The sequence below is a fragment of the Taudactylus pleione genome, unplaced genomic scaffold, assembly GCF_031769625.1.
Source record: "Taudactylus pleione unplaced genomic scaffold, aTauple2 ptg000372l, whole genome shotgun sequence".
Taxonomy (NCBI): Eukaryota; Metazoa; Chordata; class Amphibia; order Anura; family Myobatrachidae; genus Taudactylus; species Taudactylus pleione.
Window position 1 is genome coordinate 3,783,567 of NW_028284773.1, and position 20,902 is coordinate 3,804,468.

Consider the following 20,902-nt stretch of genomic DNA (forward strand, 5'->3'; position numbering starts at 1 on the left):
TTGTGTCGTAAATATGTTTCGCAGACATGGAAAATGTTCAACTATTTTACATAAGGGACTGATTCTTTATTTCAGACTGGACACTAAGATTTTTTTGCTTCACATGTGAGCATGCATAGTTAGAATTCCTGACATTTTTGTATACAGCAACTTCAGAAAGCTCATAATCTCATAATCAGTCTGTGAAAATCTGGCTTGTGGTAACTTGAACCAGTCAGTACGGTTTCTGCTTTGCCTCAAAAGGTGCATACACACATGATTTTTTGAACGATTATCGATAACGCTATAGTTTATCGTTCAGTCGTTGAACAAATCGTTCACTTTCTGAGTTAAAATGATGAACAATTATCGTTCATGTGCGTTCACGTTTGTAGTTCAGTCAGACTGACCAACTCAACGATTTTCAGTAAGGGAATATGCAAAAATCGATTGTAGTTCAAAAGTCGTTAATTTACTACGATTTTTGTAAACTATTTTCGTTCATTTTTCCCTTGAAAAAAAATGAACAAAAATCGTTTACTAAAATCGTTAATTTACTAAATCGTGTGTGTATGCAGCTTAAGTCAGTGTTTCCCAACCTTGGTCCTCAGTCCAGGTTTTGTACACAGGGCGGAATTCAATTGTTTTCGTGGCCCGTATCTCCCGTCTAAAGTGACAAGAGATCGCGGGCCGCTATGCAATTGTCCAAGATTTTCGTGCTGATCGCGCCCATAGAGGTCAGGTTTAGCCGCGTAAAGCAGCTAGACCCGACCAAAGTGCTGGGCGCAATCGCGAAAAGTGATGTTTGGGCGCCCAAACATGTCACTTTTCGCACATTTCAGCTCTCATCCCCCAGGGGCTGCGAGCTGAAATGTAGCGCTGGCAGCTCATCGTGCCCGATAGAATTGAATAGCTCCGTAGGGGCGCGATAGGGGCTGGAAAGAATTGAATTCCACCCACAGATGGATAAATCAAAATAACTGAGGTACAGTACTAATTAATTTTCTTGTGCTCAAGTATGGCTATCCTTAAAACCTGGAATGTTAGTTTGCCTTGAGCAAGGAGGTTGAGAAACACTGCTCTAAATCAATGAAAAGTTTGAGTTTGTCAAAATGTAGAGTGCTGTTGCTGCACATAGAGTGTAATGGTTATGCCTAAATCCCATACAGTGATGTCAATGGACTTATTGTATGTGACCTTTCTTGTACATTGCCAACTAACATATTAATCTAAATATTTAAAACTAGCTACAAAAATCTAATACAAAAGAGGAGATGTTGCACAAATGTGCCCCATGGAGCTGGCAGCATACAGTATGTCATGTGGGATGGGATTTTATAATAAAGTGAGGCTATTCTTTCCTTTTTGGTTTGGTATTTTCTAATATGGTTCAGTTTCTTTCACAACATTACCTAAAAAAAAGTCACTGATCTTGTTGCATGCTTGCCACTTTTCTATGCTGACCTCAAGGAGATGCAGGTGTGAGGTGTGGGAATGGGGAGGGTGCTTGATGCCAGGGGTAGCCAACCCTGGTCCTCGAGAGCTACCAACAGTGCATGTTTTCCAGGTCTCCTCACAGAATCACAAGTGTAATAATTAGCACCACCTGTGGATCTTTACAGATATGTTAGCGAGTAATGACTACGGCTGTGCACCAGCTAGGTGGTCTGGAAAACTGTTAGTAGCTCTCGAGGATCGAGGTTGGCTACCCCTGCTTTAGACAACTGCCAAAGGGCGTTGGGTCCTGGAGGTAAATGCTGAGTCTGTCTAATAAGAAAATGAAGGCTGTCTTTGAAAGAGACATTCTTCTAATACAGGACGCTGTCGGCAACTGCGAGTCTTCTCCGCCTCGACTGCCGCTATCCCCAACTCAGAGATGAAAGTAGGCTTTACATTTTAAGCTGTAACCAGTGATCGCATTAACCACCGCGCAGCATATTTGTAATCTGCTGTATTTTACAAACACACAGCAAGCATATTATATGACGTGACTATATTGCTTCGACCACCCCTGTCCAGCCCTCCAATCAGAATGCCCCTGGTCCCCACCATATCCACCATTGGTTACTGCTAAATTAGAAAGATTACTAGGAAGTAATTGAAGTTATGGATTGAACAATTTCTGTAGTGGTTCTGTGATAATTTGTAGCACTCACTGCTGTCGTCGTTGCTGTGTCTGGACTGGGACCATTTCCCTGGGCACTAGAGGATGGGGGTGGGGCTAACGTGTGACACAGACCAAGGGAGTTGGTGACACACGAGAAAAAGGAGGGAAGCTGCAGTAAGTGACAAACAGTCTTCCAGACATTTACGTTGCTGCAAATCTGCTGATCATGGCCATACACTAGCAATCTACAGCCCCAATCGATCTGTGAAATCCAACATGTTGGGCAATCTGATTAAACAATTCCAATCACTTTTTGGTTGCAATCTGCGATCTGTGAAGCCCATACATTGCAGATTTTTATACACAATCGATTGCAAATTGCACGATTGCTGCAATCCATCTCTGATGTATGGGGGCCTTAACATGATGGGCCTTTCAAGATTGGCAGATCTGGGTTTGCTGCAATCGATCTGCAAATCACTGAAAAAGATCTGTAATGTATGGGCGCAGATTGCTAGATTGGGGGATCCTAAAATCGGGCAATAAATCTTCAAATTGTTCTATTGTGGTTTTCAGATTGCTGATGTATGGGGGCCTTAACTTTGAGTTAATGTGCTGTTGCTGGCATTTCCACTCTGTTGCAATGCCACATTGCTCCATTCAAGGCTAATTGAATTGATCCCTTAATATTAGTGTACTTCTCTCCATGCTTAAATACAGTTTAGTAAATATGGATTGTGTGATCAACTATTACCTATAGTTTCTTAACTAAAATGTCTATTGTCACCCTGAGTTAATATACTGGTGCAGTAAATTTTTCCCCATTATTTCTCTTACAAAAAAAATATACTGTCACGGTTTTGTGCAGATGAGAGAATGTGTTTCTGAACTAAAACAGAAGTTGATTACTATAAGTTTGAGGAACTGATATTTCAGGGGCTGTTAAAGTGCTAACATGGTTAAAGGTGTATATTATTATGTAGAGTATAATGTAGGCCTACTTAAGTGTCCAAAAAGATTTGTGATTTTGAAGAAACCGAGCAGTAGTGTCTTCATCTAGATCAGAATCTGAGGTGACTACTATTTGTATAGATGCCGGGCGCATGCACCCACAGGCTATTTCACCACCTGCGGGACACTGCGACCCGCGAGTGTGAAGACTGCACCCGCAGGCTGTCTTAGAGGGGCGCTGCGCGGTGAGGGCAGAGCACTTTTTGCCCTCCAGGAGGAGGGCAGGGCGCAACGCCCCACTAAAACAGCGTAGCGGGAATGCTAAGAGCAATAACAAAGGAGTTTCCACTACAAAATGTTTTAATGAAAATCGGTTTAGCAGTTTTTGCACCAACTTGGGACAGACACAACATTCTTATTATGTTAGTATGTGTGAAATCAGACTACAGTGTTTGTTTTTAAATTAAAATGGTTGAATCTTTATTATGTACACTTGCTACTGCTGTTTGCAATATGTAACACTAATTATGCTAGGATTTTGATAGTTGCTCTTCCATACATCCTTCTGTTTTTTTTCTTGACTGTATAAATTTAATTCAAGAGTGCATCCACTGGTCTTTTCTTGGGGTGAGTGGAACTTGGTCTCTGCACTACTTTTACCAACCTCTGGTGTGATGATAGATGACTGATACATCAGTGGTCCGTAAAACTATTTTCTTCTTCATGACAGCCATTAGTCTTGGATTACATCCCGTGCCCCTAGTTCTAGACAAAAAATGTTTTTCCCCCAGGGACTGCCCACTCAGGGTATATAGGTTCACTCCTCCTCTTCCCCTAGTCTAGGGAAGCTTATTATCTTTATATTCTCCAGGATTTATCTCAATTTATTCCCAGGGTATGCACATCTTGAAGCCGTGGTCTGGATGGAGTGGCACCCTGGGGAGAGGCTGCATGTAATCACAGATGAGGCTGAGCAGGCAGTCTGTTACCTGATGTTCACAGTCTGATGCCAAGCAATTATTTCCCCTGCAGTTGTTGAGATGGTTTCAGGTGGAAATGCCAGTGAGACAGCTGTCCCAGTGGGCTATGTGGTATGGTCTGCACATGCACCCGGCCTGGTCAAGGGTCAGCGGAATTAAAAAGATGGCACCATGCACCGGAGCATATGTAGCTGCTTGTTGCCCTCCGCTCACTGCAGAATGCTGCTGTTGTATCCATCAACTTATTACTGTTAATCAGAGCCAGCATGGAACAAGAGTCCTCTCCCCATAAGCCTGCATGTTCCCAACCGAGGTAAGACCTCACACATGGCACTCTCCTCTTATAGTAGTCAGGTAGGGTGTGTAGTAATGGAATACTATCTTAATCGGCAGTGTGTCTCCAGCTATGGGAGCTAGGAAAGCATTTGCAAACATCTCTCAAATGTTTGTGATCAGCGTTATCTGCATGCAAGGTTTTGCAATGATTGTGTGAAGGAAACTACACCTGTTGTTAGTCAGTCTAATCAGCTATAAGAGGCATAGGTCACAAACTGGTTTTCACTATGATTGTCAGTTACATCAAAATTACTTTTGAAGATTATGCAGAGAATATGGCTAGTGTGGAATTTGGTGCAGTTCAAGATGTCTGGATATTTAATCTGGATCTTGTGGATAGGCGACTAAAGAATAATTATAAATCTATGGGGGTGTATTCAATCCACAGTGCTGTTAACACGACTAAAGGATTTCACCCTCCTGAGTGTTCGAACAGAAATCCTACTAATGTGCCGTTTTCCTGCTCAGCGCAGGCTAACAGCCTTGCGGCTGGCACTTTAGTCAAAGAATGCCACTTAGCGTGACTAAACACCCGGCTTTTGACGCGCTACCTGGTATTCTCCGACTTAAGTGGCTTTAGTCGGACTTAGCGTGCTGAATTGAATAGCTCTGTGAACTTCTCCTGGCGCTATAAACAGCGCGCTGAATTGAAGCATGTATTTCCAGTACATAAAGCAATAAAGGAAAATGGGGTTATTATAGTGGCACTACCGGTGAGATGTGTGCATCTCACCGGCCGGAGAGGGGGAGCGTTAACTCCCCCCTCTGGCGCTACCCGCTACAGACCACATCGCATCAGCCTAGTGCTGATGCGATGTGTGTCACGGCCGGCCGGCTCCACTGAGCATGCGCTGGGTCTCGCAAGTATCGCGAGATCCCCGCGTGCAGCCCTGGAGCCGGTAGCCGCCACAGCAGGGACAGCGCTGTCCCTGCTGTGGGTATAGGCTAGCGCCAGGCTGTAGCTGTCGATAACGACAGCTACAGCCGGCCGAACGGTCAGACGATCTGACCGTTCGTACATAGCCCAGGCTGTCGGCACTGCTATCTTGTAGATAGCAGCGCCGATAATGACAGGGGCGCACAGACCCCCGATCATACATCGGGGAGAAACGGTATCAGCGCACTTAACGTGCGCTGATACCGTTTCTGGGCTTCATACATCTACCCCATTATATCTAAGAATGGCAGAATGTTGACGAACCTCTGGGTAATATATAAAAGAGAATTGATCGGCTGTATCTGATTAATGATTAGTGGTTCCTAACTTGATGTGCTATTCGATGCAGCAGTTGTCGAGGTTGTATTGATAAACTACTATCCCTCTTGAAGAGGGGGCTATATTGAGAGGTAGCATGGATAAAAGGATTGAAAATTCCTTAAAAAAAACAAACAACATTTTTTATTTTTTTTTGCATAGCTCTGCGATCGTTTCTCTGTAATTTGGTGTTGCTATAGCTTCAGTCTCTAGAACTTGAGTCTTGGGACCTGTTTATGAACACAGACTTGAAAATATGTAGAATTATTTACAGAGGAATGTAACTAATGAGAAAAGCTATAGAATATCTGTATAAGACCGTACTCGATGTATTGGAATTCTCGGTAAATTCTATGACGATAGGAGTGATGGCGAGAGGAGCTCTATGGTTGCGTTTATGGGCAGCTGATGTGCATTAAAAAAATATATAAACTGGTTTCTTTACCATATGAAAGTGCCCTGCTCTTTGGTTATAAATTGGAGGCAATAATATTGAAAATGACAGGAGGTAAATCTGCAAAATGACCTCAGGATAGACAGTACCCTATGCTATCTTATAACACCGTTCAAGGACCTGTTCTAGAACTGGAAGGCAATATAGTGTCAAATATTATTTAGGGACAACAAGGCAATCCTTTTGACAATCCTACAGGTGAGGCAATCTGAAACGATGACTACTACAGGTTCCCTGCATCCATGCAAGTAGGGGGCAGACTCCTGAAATGTGCCAAACAATGGAAGAATTATGTGCAAGACAGTTGGGTTCTGGATGTCGTGTCTCAGGGGTTTCAAAAAGAAACCCCAAAAATTAGCAATTTTGTGGAACCAAAGGTTCTGGTGGTAACAATGGAAATCGGGGCGCTAGAAGACAGTTTGCAGAAATTGATCAGCTCAAAGGCTTTGGGAATTGTCCTGTCAGAAGAGGAGACAGGGGTCTATTCTTGAATATTCCTGGTAGAAAAACCTACAGGAGGATTCAGAGCAATCCTGGACCTCAGGCAAATGAACAAAATCGTGGAGGTAAAGAAATTTGATATGGAAACCCTGATATACATTGAAAGGTATTAAGAAAAGAGGATTTTCGGGTCTCAATAGAGCTAAAGGATGGATACTTCCGTGTTTAAGTATGCAAAGGATATTGAAAATTTGCATCCAAGGAAGGTATCTGCAATTTACTTGTCTTCCTTTTGGTTTTGCAATATCCCTGAGAATGTTAACAAAGTGACTCTGCTGTCCCTTATTTTCTTAAATAAGATATAAATCAGGCCGTATCTAGACAACCTGCTAATTTCCGGAAGCTCAAAAAAATGTATGAAAAAGGTTGTAGACAGAACGATAAAATTCCTTCAGTCTCACGGATGACTAATAAACTGAGCAAAAAAGTCAGTTAATTCTGGTACAGCAAATACAGTTCTTGGGTGTGCAAGTAGACTCTCTAAAATACGCAATTAAGTTGTCAGAAGAAAGATGCAAGAAAATTCAAAGACTAACCTCAGTTCAGGTATGCAACAAAATACAGTTACGTCTCTGATGACGTCTATTTGGAATGATGTCCTCTACCATAGACCTAATCCCTTGGGCAAGGTGGAGGATGAGAAAGTTACAGTGGAACTTACTACTGGCATGTAGAAAGGAGATTCCTCTGTCTTGCCATATAAACTTACATCAAGACACGAGAGATTCTCTGTATTGGACAGAAATTATCTACAGAACACCACCATTATCAGAACCCCCATGTTTGGTTTTAACTACTGACGCAAGCTTACGTTTACACTTACTGCAACAAAGTCGACAAGGATTCTGGACTGCCCAGGAGAAGATGATTTCCTCGAATCAGCAGGAGTTGGATGGGCAAGTCTTTCAAAACATAGAAGTGTAATTCGGACACCCACAAATAGATTTCATGGCGACACATCAGAACACCAAGGTACCTCTCTTTTTGTCCAGATACCATCACGAACAAGCGGAGTGGACACATTTTCCCTAGCATGGTACTTCAAAGTGGTATTATGTCTTAACGTTTGAACAATCATGGGAAATGTTGGTAAAAGAGATCAGGGAAGAGAGAATAGAAGTGATAAGTCCTTCCTTACTGACCAAGGAAAGTATGGATCCCAGTCGTGGTGAGAATAATGGTAGAAGGTCCATGGACTTTACCGATCACACCGGGATGTTACATCATGGTTTGTTCGTTCCATCCAAAGGTGCAAAAAATGTTTTTGATGGTGTGGAAGTTGAATGGGAACTACTAAGGCAGAAAGGGTTGTCTGAACAAGTGGTTTGTTTTCTTATGCAAGCCAGAAAAAAAGTGTCTTCAGAAATATATTACAGTATCTGGAAACAATAAAATGTTACACAGCGCTTGGTTTTAGCCTAATAAAGATATAATCGAGAATACACTTGTCTAAAATATGCTTTATATAATTATGCAATAATAAATTGACACAATATAGTAACACACTTTAGAAATCTGATATAATCCGTACCCCTCTCATACACAAAAAGATACATGATCAAATCATGAAGGATAGCAATGTCGCTCAATAAAAAATGCATTAGCCTCAATATTTAATAATTAAGAATAATAACTTGGTAAATAATAAAAACATAAACCAGACAGCTATCCATAAAACTTAGGAGAGTATGGTTGAATAAAAGTTATTTTGAAGCAGCCCATTAAGTGTAAACAATTGTAAATGTATGTGTCTGTGCTGGCATCCCAGCACAGATACTAGAAGAAAGACTTGCAATTTGTATAATCAGTGCTCTCATCCCGGGTGGTCCCTGTAAATATATGGAGCCAAAGCCAGTTGTGATTCCATCCAAAGTCACTCGCTTCTCCTGGTGGTGCTATTAGGTCCGGGTTACGTCCATACCGCGCCCGTCTCACATAGATTTTCGGGAGCCGGGGAGTATCATGAAATTGCGTCTTAGGGAGCGGGTTGTTCCTATCTCCAGTGTGTGGCTGGTTTTCTCTTGTGTGTCCAAACACAATTACAGAGGAGAGCGGTGATTGTTGCTCCGGATATCTATGGTTTGGCGCAGGATAGTGGTGAGAGTCCAATTGGCTGTTTGTTGCTACAATCAAGGAGATAACCCCACTGGTCAGATCGTTTAGTCTCTTTTTACCTAGAGACTTTTTCAAGACTGACTCTTGTAAGGGACTCCATTTCTGGGTCCCGACACAGAGCCCAGCCAGCAACCTTACTTACCTCTGGTCTTCAGTTCATGGTGCTGGGCAACCGCAGATCATCTTCGCAGCAACACTCCTGCTGCAGGCCACAGGTCCTCCTTCCCGCACTGACAGGCGTCGGTTGTGCACTCTGACATCATCCTCCAGGGTTGCCGGCGGTGTCCTCACTTCATGGGTGAGGCCATCTTGTTGTAGCCATGGTCAATCAGTATTTCCTGGTTCTCTAGTCAGCCGAGAGTCAGCCATCAATCAGCAACAGGCACTGCATATTTAAACTCTTCCTGAATGCTCATTCGGTGCCTGTACAACATTTCTCAAGTCCTAGTATTTGGCTCCTGATATTGTCCTCGACTTCCTGAATATCACAGTGTCCTGCTCTTTGTCTAAGACTCTACTTTGGGTACAAAACCTGAAGCACCTAAAAGACGCTACTCTGGGTTCAAACCCGGAGCACCTATAAAACGCACACCTGCGCATTCTGTCCATACCACTGTAACGCATCTCTGTGTGCTACATCTGGAGTTCAACACACTGTTGTGCACTCAAAGACCCAGAGTCATCGCAAGCCAAAGTTATCACAGTCTAGCTGGATATACCTCCTTACCTTTGACCTAAGATTCCCATCTCGTCTTATGGGGTGAACCCCGGTGACTCGGACTTAGGATTCCTGCTCCGTCGATCGTGGATATTCATCATTATCTGACTAGTGTCCTGCTTGTTGTGGAGTTTATGCACTTATACCAGTCGTCCTACTCCTACTACGCTGCTACAGTCCTGTCACAGACTTCTCAAGTTTAATGTTCTTATCATTCTGGACTTCAGTTCCGATTCTAGCCATCGTCCTCAACATTCCTCTGTTGTTCAATAAAAACTTCAAATTTTTCTAAAAGACCACTAGGATTCAAGTCTTAGCTTTTCCTCATAGGAGAAGTATCTTAAACCTCATCAGTTCTTGTTACCACAGTCTCAGCTCGCAGAGTCTGACTCGTCACAGGAGGCCAACTTTCCCAGAGTTGTGACAACTCAGTTGTCTAGAGACTCTTTCTGACTCTGTTGTGGGGTTGTGATATATATCCTTAGAGAGAGGCTGTTTTCCATTAGTATCAATCAACCAGGTTAATTATCTATTCAATTTCAAATGAAAACAGCCTTTCTCTAGGGATATATATGACAGCCCCACAACTGAGTCAGTCTTGAAAAAGTCTTTAGGTAAAGAGACGAAACGTGTTGACAATTGGGGTAATCTCCTTGATTGTAGCAGCAAACAGCCGATTAGGCGCTCACCACTATCCTGCGCCAAATCATAGATATCCGGAGCAACAATCGCCGCTCTCCTCTGTAATGATGGTCGGACACACAAGAGAAAATCGGCCACACACTGGAGCTAGGAACAACCCGGTCCCTTAGCCGCAATTTCATGATACTCGCCAGCTCCTGAAAATCTATGTGAGACATAACCCAGATCTAATAGCACTGCCAGGAGAAGCGAGAGCTCTGTGCTGCTGACTGCGGGTGTGATCTACCCTGACCGGCCTCCAGCTTGCGTATGGGAACTGCCGGGGCTTACCAGGAGAGGTGAGCGACGTGTGCTCTCAATCACAACCGGCTTTGGCTCCATATATTTACGGGGACCACCCGGGATGAGAGCCGGCACTGATAATACTAATTGCAAGTCTTTTTACTAGTATCTGTGCTGGGATGCCAACACTAATACATTTACAATTGTTTACACTTAATGGGCTGCTTCAAAATAACTTTTATTCAACCATACTTGCCTCATTTTTATGGACAGCTGTCTGGTTTATGTTTTTACTATTTACCAAGTTATTCTTAATTATTAAATTTCTTATTGAGCAACATTGCTATCCTTCATGATTTGATCATGTATCTTTATTGTATGAGATTATATCAGATTTCTAAAGTGTGTTATTATATTGTGTTATTATATTGTGTCAATTTATTATTACCTAATTATATAAAACATGTTTTAGACAAGTGTAGTCATGGTCATATCTTTATTAGGCTAAAACCAAGCACTGTGTATCATTTTATTGTTAGTATAATCAATTTAAATAGCGCTGGGAGTCGGTAGTTTTTCTACCATTTGTTACAGAATCTGGAAAACCTTTATTTTCTGGGCCAGCTAATGATTTGGTGTTATGAAGGCCAAAATGCTCCCAAGTACTGCAGTTTCTGCATAACATGTTTAAAAAAGGTCTGGCGGCTTCAGCCATTAAGATACAGATATCCTTCTGTCCAGCAGAACACTTAATGTTATCTGAAGAGAATCTTGTCAAAATGTTTTGCCAAGCAATGAAGAGAATACATACTGAGATGAGGTCGGTCTTAGCTGTCGTTATCGTTCAATCGCTCATTTAAATCGGCAAGTGGATACGCAGCTTAAGCCAACTTGTCTCTCATGCAATTTTATTTGTTTAATGTAGATTTCACCATAACCTATTATGATGAATAGAAATACTCGTGTACATCAGTTACCTATAAGCGCCTTATTCACGTTTCCATACCAGAGTGGTATACAAGTGCTTTCTCTCACCTTTGCGTCATGCCTAATGTTAGAAAAGTTGAATGGTTTATGTGAACATATTTTCCCAGACTTGGGTGACTTTCGGTGAGTGCGTCAAGCTATCCACATAGACAGATGGCACAGTAGTAGTTTGAATCCAATGATGTCAGATAAGATGCAGCGCAGGATTGGTTATGTTACTGGATAGAGCCTCTTGCAGATTGGACTTGTAAATAGCAAGAATATTGGGAATATCTTTCAGTGTTACAGGTACCTCTGACTAGATAATAAATAGGTTGGCAGCTATGGCATTTAGTATTGAGAGTTATACTGGGTACACACCTAACCTATATCTGCAGATCAAGTGATCTGCAGGGAATGGGTATCATATCCAGGCTGTCGGGATGCCGCTCGTCACAATACCGACAGCGGCATCCCGACAGCCAGAATCCCGATACCCATAGCAAGTAATGGTGAGTATTTTCCCTACCCTAACCCCTACCCTAACCCTCTCTCCCCGGTGCCTAAACCTAACCTCCCCCTCCCCTCCACGCACCCTAAACCTAAGACCCCCTCCCCGCACCCCAAACCTAACCTCCCCCTCTAGTACCTAAACCTAACCTCCACCTCCCTGCACCCTAATCCTAAACCCTTCCTCCCGGTGCCTAACCCCCCCTCTAATGCCTAAACCTAACACCGCTACCTAACGCTACCCTTCCCCTGTACCCCGACACTTACACTTCAGGATGCCGACGGTCGTGATACTGGTGCTCTGATGCCGGCCTGTCGGGATTTCGGCGCCGGTATTTAGACCGTCGGCATTTCGTACACCGGGATGCCAACTACATCCCGATCTGCAGATGATGGTAGTTCATACACACTGAACAACCATCATCTGGTCTTGAGTCCCGCTGGCTGTGGGGCGTGTCGCATCCCCCTCTGCGCGGCCTCTGCTACAAGTGTATGGGTGGTCGTCTGACCGGCTGTACACACAGCACGATGCCCCAATATATCTGCAGATACAGGATATTGGGCATTGGCTGTGCAGCTCAACCGACGCGATATGTCTGTGAACGACGTTGTTCAGACATAATGTCTGTACACACTGGCTGACGCACACACGATATATTGGCCGATCAACTGAAAGGGTTAACATGCAAAATAGCAGTTAGAGTTCTGACATAACAATTTTGAACAACCAAAGGTATGTTACTGTTCTGTGTGTGTCCTATTTTTTTAGTAGTTCAATCTTTTTAGTTTCATTTCAACAGGGAACTTTTTTAGTGTTTGCATAAAATGCTCTGCACTTTAAAAATCGTGTAAACAGCAATTTTTTTTAGTAGTTTGTAATATTTTCTTGTTTGAAGCAGTAGCCTCAGATAACCCCACCTCCCCTTACCCTTCTGTAGTTATAACTTCTAGTGATTGCTGTTTACTAGCAAGAAAGTTTCTCTAGTTGAAATGCATTTTGTTCTAAAATTGTGATCTATGAATAGAAAGTCATAAAAACTAAAGCTCTCTAAAATCTTTATTTCTTTATAATAAATGATAGTATAAAAATAAGGGATCCTCTTCAATTGTGTGGAGGAATAGGAAGGAAGGTATTGTTGCATTTACACATGTGCAAACCCTTAATTACCATACAGAGCTGACATTCCAGTGTTATGTGAGGAATTTTAGCATAGGGGCAAGAGACAGAGCCTAGGCTCCTGGGGTTAATGACACGCGCACACACTGGAATTCAGTCTCCAGATACTGTTCTTTTTAACTTTTTTCCCAAGCACCAAAACGGGGAAATTCAGCGAAGGGTGATATTTGACAAGCTTCTTGGTCATGTTTTCCATATTTGGAAATGTTTACCCAAAGCACTGATCTATTGAAAGAGGAGGGGAGGTGAGTCAGGCTTTGGAAGCAGGATATGAGTGCTTCAGTAAATGTGACATCCCCCTCCCTATGTTTCTAAGCTTTCCTTGTGGTCTCTTTCAGGTTTAGTACCCCTGTAACTCTGGATCATCCTTAAAAGAAGTGTGCAGTGCTTAGAGAGAGAACAGGTCTGAGGTAAGTGTAATGATCTGTTTTCATGGCATATTCTGTTTGTTAGGGGGAGATCATCTTATGGACCAATTGATTGAATAATTTTTCAAATCAGCAGTTAGTCATACGAACTACTGCAAATGAACAATTATCTGCAACCACTTAGTACAGCTGTAACAGGTGATTTACGGAATGGAATTTTCTGCTGCAAAACTACGATAGTTTTAATAATGTGATGGGGCCCTATGTAAATATAAATGAAGAACTGTAGCTATAACCTTTGTGAATGCTGTATGATGAGACTAGTTCTATGTTACTTTCATCTTGGTGGCCATTTTTATTTCCCATAATTATGCAGGAAGTCTGAGTTGGACAGGTCTCAAATGATGCTTGGGCCTGCTGCTTGTGTTTAGTGAATACAAGTCATATTTGTGCATTTTTTTTCTTTATAATGCACCTGCCATAGTATTAGGTGTTAAGTGTCTGTCTGCTTGTCGCACATTTTACATATTTTGGCAATCAAGTTCATTCTAATTTAAAACAAATCTTTGAGTGATTGCACAAGATAAATGTGCCCAGGGCAGTATTAAACCAAAAACGTTTCAAGGGTTCTTCTTGATTAAGTAAGATGCTATCTCCATATATTAAAATTGTTGTACCCATGCTCTATACAGATGTGTCCTAACACATCTTTGCTGCAGTGGTGTCACAAAGCCCCACTCAGCGTGCCAGGTCCTGTGAGATTCTGCTAGCTCAGAGTGTGTTTTTTGTCTTTTTTTATTTTTGCCGAAAATGCGTTATAGGCCCGTATTTAATTAGAGGCGAAAAGCTGCGTGGGTTTCGCCACTTTCCGAAGTATCGCCCTATTCAATTCCATTGGCAAAAACAGGCGAAAAAGATGTGCAAAATCCCTATTTTTGAGTAACAATAACAAAATCCCTATTTTGAGTAACACTTGTTTCAGAACCCTTTGGGCACCCCCCCCCCCATTGACTAATTAGGGAAAAAGAATCAAAAATGTATCTTAATACCCCCTAAAAAAAGGCATGTCCTTTTTGGGGTGAAAATTTAAAATGTGTTTGAGTATTGGGTCGGGTAGTTTGGGGTGCTGTGTGGATGGTTCAGGTGGTTTCAGGATTGCAGGGGGCTGCAGCAACTGTTTTTTAAAATGCACTTTATTAACTCCAATATATACTAGTACCCATTTACATGTACCCCTAATGTAACTACAGCAATTATTTTTTACCAAAGAAATTGCTTTACATAAATTTTTCACACTAATGCAAAAGTGCATATAACAGCCATTTGACTCAATTTAGGAACCCAAAATACTTTTTACAGCTATTATTTCACTTCTTTATTGATTACCAGGGTCACTTACGCTTTTTTTGGGGTACAGACTGATTTCCCCAAAATAAGAAGCCAATTCGCATGTCCGCTTTTTTGCCTGTTTTGCAATTGAATAGTGCAGTGGTTCTCAAACTCTGTTTTTCAGGACCCCACACAGGTCACGTTTTGCAGGTCACCCAGCAGGTGCACAGGTGTATTCCATCACTCATTGACACATTTTTAAAGATCCACAGGTGGAGCTAATAATTTCACTTGTGATTCTGTGAGGAGAAATGGAAAACATGCACTGTTTGGGTCCTGAGGACCGAGTTTGAGAACCTGTAGAATAGGGTGAAAAGCGGGAGCGCGCATTGTAAAAGTACGAGATAACTTCGCCTCAAAACAGATGAATGAGACGAAAACATTGCGCTTATCGCCAATCTCAGCTTTTCAACGCTAATTGAGTACGGGCCTAAGCTGCAACGCAGTGTGACAAGGATGCACCAGAAGACACTGCTAATTAATTTGATATGCGACACTTGTATATCTGTGTGCGACTGAGTCTATGAATCTGTATACAACGTGCTACAATGTAGCTTCCATAACTTTTTTAATTCCAAGTTCCGTTGTTCATATACAAACTCAAATGAACACAGCTATACAAGTGTCACATACCAAATTACTCAGCACAGAGTTCTGATGCGTCCTAGTAGCATCACGTGCATTTTTGGAAAAAAAGACACCCGATGCTTGCAGTGTCTCACAGGACCTGGAGGCTAACTCACGCCAGGAAAGTCGTGCTGCGTGGTGTATTGAGGCTAAATGTATGAGTATCTTTAGGCTTTGATTGCTCTGATCAACCCTGTGAAATTCGTATGAGATGCTATTTCAACTGAAACAAATCACCAAATCCTCTCCCACATACATTTCCGACCTTCTCTCCCTTCACACTCCCGCACGTCCAATTCGCTCAACAAATGCATGCCGCCTCTCTTGCCAACTGATTACTTCCTCCCACTCCCGCATCCAAGAGTTTGCCTGTGCTGCTCCCTACCTTTTGGAATGCTCTTCCTCTCCCTATCAGACTCTCCACCTCTCTACAAATCTTCAAATGGGATCTCAAGACCCACTACTTCATCAAGGCCTTCCAGCTCTCATCCTAACCCACCTCATGCTCCTTCCTCACTATCTTCCCCTTCTGTGTCACGCGTGTCTGTCTGCCCCTCCCCTTTAGAATGTAAGCTCTCACGAGCAGGGACCTCTTCCCTCATGTGCTCCTCTTGACATTTTCTTCTACTCTTTTCTCCCCATTAGGGCACCTAACACATGACTGCCAACTCCCTGCTGCTTATTGTCAGTGTCTAACTGCTATTGCAGCAATGTATATAAATTGTGTCCTTGTCCTGCACTGTAATGTACTGTAAGTTACTTGTTTCTTGTTCACTTGTTAGTTCTATGTACTATGTAAGGCGCTGCGGAACACTTGTGGCACCATATAAATAAAGGATAATAATAATAAATAACAGTGTGCTTAGAGAAACTATTGCTGGTGCCTAATTATTTTAGTTGTTTCTTGTTATGAACATTTTCCATGACTTAAAGGTTTCACTGACTGGTTTCTTTAGTCTGCATAATTGTGATATTGTAATATTCACAAGTGTTTGTGTAAATGTTATTGTAACGTGACACATCATAAGATATTAGACATTGTACATTACTCCCACTTCATAATGTCTGCTATAACACAGTTGCGGCTTGTGTTTTAAACCAAGTGAAACTGTTATAGAAAAGTGAACTATTATGTATGCAAGACATTTTATTTTACAGTTGTGCAGAGGATATGCCCATTGGTTAGATTATTATAAAGAAAGAAGCACTGTTATATACCTTTTGACATGCAACCTAGTGCAAGCTATCCTATGTAATCAGCAATTTCCTAGGCGCCTATTTATCAATTTTTTTATTTTATTTCATAAAGTGATGTAGAAACTGTAGTTTCTCTATAATTTTATGAATTGTTGCTATGTACTAATAGCACAACGCAGGAGATTTTGCAGAAATCTCCGTCAGAGTGCCAATTAGCACTGCAGTTCTAAGTCCCCAATATTATTAATGGGGAGCACAATCTCAGCCCTATGTACCAAACTCCAAAAAGCAAAGCTTTTCGGAGTTTGGCCCCATTAGTATTCACTACCTTGAGAGAGTGTGAACTGCTTCGAGCTGGCTGAAGAAACTGGCACTGCGCATGCACAGTGTTGGATTCACCCGGTTGGATACTTTTATAAACGTGAAAGACTCACACAAAATTACAGGGATATAACTTGTAGGGACAGAGGGTACCACAATCGCTGGCTTTGCAAGTATCCCTTGGTACATAGCCAGGGATATTTTAATTTAAAAATTAAAATATCCGCCAGAAAATGGATCCTTAATAATCGCGTCAGCCATGCAATTATAAGTACACAGGCCCCTAAGAATTGGCTTTTAGGCTGTTTCTCGACCCTTCTTGTGTAGTGTTTGATTCAGTATTAGGACTGTGGAAAGCCTGAATAGGAAATCTGTCAAAATTGTGGATGGGCGGTGTGGTATAATGCCAATTGTGACAAACTTATACCTCTCTTCCATTTGACTGCTGGTTGGCATCCAGGATTATGTTCACACGCTCACCCCTTACAGACAGACGGCCCGGCACTAATGCCAGGTCGATGATGTCATCGGCATCACGTGGTGTGCTGGCGCATCTTCAAGCATCGGATCTTCTTATGCAGAGACCCAGGTTAGCTGTTCTCACACTGCATCACAAGCAGAGTTGAACATGCGTTCAACCCTTCTTGTGACCAGGGTTGAAATGCCAAGTCTCACCAAATGACCTGAGCTGCTGGAATTTGTTACGGAGAAACCATATTTATCTGACTGCAGTGGGTTCTGGTGTAATTGGAATCTGATAAAACATGAAAAATAGACCACCATACATGCCCCTCAACCTCCACACATGCCATCAGACCATCACACATGCCTCTTCAATGGTCTTCGGATTCTGCTACATGGGTATACTTACAGTACCCCCAATTCAAAATATGCCACACAGTAGGGCCCAAAGTCATAGTATACAACACAGAATGTCCTAAATTCATAATATGCCACACAGTAGTATCCTCCATTCAGTTCTGCTACACAGGAGTGCCCCCAATCCACAGAGTACCATGCATGAGAGCCTCACACACAAGTGCCCTCAATTAAGTGTGCCACAAAGGAGTGCTTCCAATTAATAACAGTATTATAGTGGGAGGTCACTGTAATGAAACCACATACTCAGCAGCTTTGTACAGCTCCCTGGAGGACACTATCTTTCACTCCAACCGGCAAGTGCTGCAGCTATCAGACAATCACTCTTCTCCTCCATGCAGGGAGTGATGCACCTCCCCTTGGTCACTCTCCTCCTCCATGTTGTTAGTGATGCTTTCCCGCTGTCACACTCCTCCTCAGCACTGGTAATGATTCTGTTCCAAAGTTGTCTCACTTCTCCTCACTAGCAGTGTTTTGGCACCCTGCGGAAACTCTCCACCCCCGCACTGGTATTGAGGCAGCTCCCCGACTGTAATTCTACTTCCCAACTGGCATTGATGTGGTGCCATGGTGGTCACTGTCTTCCTCTGCTGCTGGCAGAACTGCAGCTCCCTGCGGTTACTCTTCTCTCTGCTGGCAGTGCTGCAGCTATCCGCAGTCATTCTCCAAAGCGCCGGTAATAATTAGGCTCCTGGCGATCTTTCACACTCCTCTACAATGGCAATGTTGCAGCCTTCCGCAGTCATTCTCCACCTCCATGCTGGTAATGATGCACCTCTCTGTGAGCAGAAGGGAAGAGCCACAGTGATTGTGGCAGACATACATTCCTCCTTGTGACAGGCCTGCAGCACCCCGCCCACTCCAGTAACCACCAATAGGAGTGCTTTGTAACTTTATTTCACTTAGTTTTATTTTTCACAGTTCCTGTATCTTATATACTTTGCTTATTGGGTGTAAAATTTTAGTCGCCATGGCGACCTGGCCCCCCGAGTTTTGTCGAGCCTAGATTGTTACAGATCTCGCCTACATTTAAGTCATTTACACATGAATGTTATGAAGAAGAAAAAAATTCAATACTTGATTATAGGCACATATGCATAAACATATCACGTAAACATGAAGCCTTTGGACATTGTAAGTCCTCCTATGTTGTACCGTAATTCAAGGAAAATATGTATGTATGTATAAATGGTATGTGCGGCTCTTCCAAGAAGAAAGATGGAGAACTGGCTTAGATTAAGAGAACTACTAATATTATTTAAAAAAAAAAAAAAAAAAACCACAGATTTACGATAAACCTAAAAAGCATATAAAACACATCTCCAATAAACCAAACTTTGATATGAGATCTCAACAAATAAAAAATATATCTCACTAGCTGGAGTACCCGGCGTTGCATGGGATTTTAAGAATGTTTGTTTACACATCATCCTCCAACAAACCTGTCCTTAGGCAGGCCTTACGAAAAGTGTGACAAACTTCCCCATCAACATTCCTAAGGTCTTCGAAGGCAGTAGGACCTGTAACGGCGTGAAGCAAACTTCGGAGATAGAAGCATTCAAAATGTGTCGGATGTACAGTGTAAACACGGCCAAGAGCTTCTGTTGCTCTGATACCAGGATGACCATCTACAGCGACTCCCTGTTTTCTGAGCATACAAACTTTTCCAGAAGCATTCCATGTGTAATATTTTGGCAGCTCACAGTACAGCAGGGTCCTTGCAAAGTCATAATTTTGAGACAGTTCGAAGGAAAGTCAATGTTGCGTAATTTGTTATAGTCAGACAGCTGAGAATGCTGGGAAAGCCTGCTAAAGCTCTCTTCGATAATAAACATTAAGATCATGACAACACCAAACGCTTGCTCCGAGGCCCTACCCATATGCCGTGAGGCCACACAATGAGCGTACAGCCAAAATTGTGGTTTTTAATTCATTTAAAAATTAACAGTAATTTCCATTTTTTATTTTTTAGTTGCCTTGGGCGTGTTTTAATACGCTAGTATGTAAAATTTTACGATCTTGGCTTGTAAAGTGTGGACTTGTATAGAAGGACAGAAATAATATAAATAGTAGAGATAAGAAAGCTCTTGCATATCACCACTGGAGACAGCAGTACTGAGGTTAAGGCCCCACAGTGAGCGTCCAGCAATAAGTGTGTTTCTTAATTAATTAAAAATTAACAGTAATTAATCTCATGGACGTGTAATTGGTGTGTCATTGAAGTCAGTTGACGTGGCTGCGTTCCCAAATGTAGACCTGCTGCCACAGAAGCAATTTTTAGAGAAATTTCAGAAGGAGACACTGCACCAGCCTTGGTGCAGATGTCAATGGTGGTGTTCTGATGGTGGAGTGTTTGAAACCACCTGCGGGATCTGCACCGTCCATGAGCATTGAAAGTGGGCATTTCAGAGCTTGCATTGTCCGACGCACACTAATATACAAAGGGGAAGGCTGTAACTAACTTATGCATATTACTGCCACTGCGACTCCCCAATGAATCGCAGAAGTAGCATTAGCGTCCACCTTTCATTCAGACCCAGAGTTTCTGTGAAATCTGCTGTTCAGGGCTCCAATGGCCAGCCAGTCCAACTCCAATAATAGATCTGCTGCAACAAAGCATTCAGCAAAAGTGCCGCCTTTGAATTGCTGAAGCAAATGTTCCATCTTGCACTGTATAGTGAAGGTGCCTCCAGATTCCTGACCCCTCTCCTCCCCAGAGATGTACTTGGCTCTAAATTTTTCAAATGTGAATGCCATGTTGGGCTATCATATTATTCCTTCACATGTTATGCATCTCACTAAACCCCCCCCCCCCCCCCCCCCAAAAAAAAAAATACATCTCAATTTTTAAATGCAGATGTTATTATGAAAACGTAATGACTAAGCAAGAAACAAAAGTATTTATCCGTAGTGGTTAGAAAGAAAATGCGCATTTTTTTTTTTTTTTGTTTGCTTCCTAGCAGTTTCAATAAAAAAAGATTTTTAGCTCAGTTTGGGTATGTTGTCTTTGCCGTGCGAGGAGAAATAGGTGAACTAATGCTAGCCTAGCTTCTGGAAATTTGAAAGTCTTCTGGGAAAAAAAGGTAGTATTTATATTACATTCTCAAAGTGCTAACTGTGCTTTACAGTGTGCTCTACTGTGTTTGCA

General features: G+C 42.3%; 1 protein-coding gene across 4 annotated transcripts in view; it reads left to right on the top strand.

The window, feature by feature from the left end:
• Window positions 1-20,902, top strand: part of LPP (LIM domain containing preferred translocation partner in lipoma) — a 429,876-nt gene that overhangs the window by 41,615 nt on the left and 367,359 nt on the right. For 3 of the 4 annotated variants that reach the window (XM_088444790.1, XM_088444791.1, XM_088444788.1), the window contains exon 2: window positions 13,312-13,383. The gene's annotated coding sequence lies outside the window, so the exon portion shown is untranslated. Of the gene's footprint in view, window positions 1-4,203; window positions 4,331-13,311; window positions 13,384-20,902 lie in introns of those variants that run through there. The other variant, XM_088444789.1, reaches the window with a different exon arrangement.